The sequence below is a fragment of the Furipterus horrens genome, unplaced genomic scaffold, assembly GCF_987537825.1.
Source record: "Furipterus horrens unplaced genomic scaffold, mFurHor1.1.pri manual_scaffold_1, whole genome shotgun sequence".
NCBI lineage: Eukaryota > Metazoa > Chordata > Mammalia > Chiroptera > Furipteridae > Furipterus > Furipterus horrens.
In genome coordinates this window covers 96,074,120-96,075,692 of record NW_028327171.1, presented here as the reverse complement: position 1 = coordinate 96,075,692, position 1,573 = coordinate 96,074,120, and the positions used below count along the sequence as shown (strand labels likewise).

Genomic DNA, 1,573 nt, shown 5'->3' with positions numbered 1-1,573 from the left:
CTTGACTTTCACATTCCCTCAACTGAGGCTGTGAACCACAACCTAGCCATGTGCCTTTGACCGGGAATAGAACATGTAGTCTGTTGCTCAATCCACTGAGCCACACCAGCCAGGGCTAATAATTATTTTTCAATTATAGTTGATGTACAATATTATATCAGTTTCAGGTGTACGGCCCAGTGATTAGACATTTATATAATTATGAAGTGATCACCCTGATGAATCTAGCACCCATCTGACACCATACATAGTTATTACAATATTATTGACTATATTTCCTATGCTGTACTTTATATCCCCATGACAATTTTGTAACTACCAATTTTTACAGCTTGATTTCTTCAATCTTTTTATCCATCCTCCCAACCACCCTTCCAGCTGGCAACCTTCAATTTGTTCTTTGTATCTATGAGTTTATATCTCTTTTGTTTGTTCATTTATTTTGTTTTTTAGATCCCATATGAGATCATATGTCTGACTTATCTCACTCAGCACAATATTCTCTGGGTCCATCTATGTTGTCACAGGGGGCAAGATTTATTTTTTTTATGGCTGAGTCATATTCCATTATATATTTATATGTATGACTTCTTCATCTATTCATCTGTTGATGGACAGTTAGGTTGTTTCCATATCTTGGCTATTGTAAATAATGCTGTAATGAACATCAGCATGCACATGTCTTTTTGAATTAGTGTTTTGGGTTTCTTTGGAAAGACACACTGAAGGAGAAATGCTAGGTCCTTCTTTGTCTCTTGTTGTAGCCTTTATTATTTTTTTTTTTATGTTAGTTCTTATTTATTTGTTACTCTTAGAAAACCTCATTTTTGACTGGACTCAGACTTAGAAGTAGAAGCTCTCAGAGAGGACAGCCTGCGTCTCTTGGCAATCTGTTCCTGGCGTTTTTCTTTGGCCTCCTTCATCCTCTTAGCCAAAAGTTTAGCATATTCTGCAGCCTCTTCCTTATTTTTCTTAGTACGTTGTTTCTTCAGAGCAATGTGCCGACGTTTGTGTTGCAGGACACGTGGAGTAACGAGTCGCTGAATCTTAGGTGCTTTGGTCCTAGGTTTCTTACCTTCTTTGTTCAGGGGCTTTCTCACAACATACTGGCGGACATCATCTTCTTTAGAGAGGTTGAAAAGCTTGCGGATCCTGCTGGCTCTTTTGGGCCCCAGGCGCCGAGGCACAGTAGTATCAGTGAGACCAGGAATATCTTTCTCCCCTTTTTTCACAATGACCAAGTTGAGAACGCTGAGGTTGGCGTCCACAATACAACCCCGAACAGATTTGCGCTTTCGCTCTCCAGTCCTCCTGGGTCTGTAACAGGAATGGCCCTTGCTCAGCAGCAGGCGGACGCGGCCGTGGGTCAAGACCCCCTGCTTCATGGGGAAACCTTGTTTGTCGTTCCCACCACTGATTCGAACCACATAACCCTTCCATTCTTCACCCAGAGCGTCAGCGGCAACTTCTGTGGCCATACGCTTCTCATAAAAGGTCCGAAGTTTGCGTTCATCGTCCACTTCAATGAGTTTCTGGCAGCCAGTGGCTGGGAAAGAGATGTTCAGCTTCATCC

The 1,573-nt window shown here is 42.1% G+C and overlaps 1 pseudogene; it reads right to left on the bottom strand.

Moving 5' to 3' along the window:
- Positions 1 to 780: 780 nt before the first annotated feature.
- LOC150021536 (small ribosomal subunit protein eS6 pseudogene) lies at positions 781 to 1,573 on the bottom strand (annotated as a pseudogene).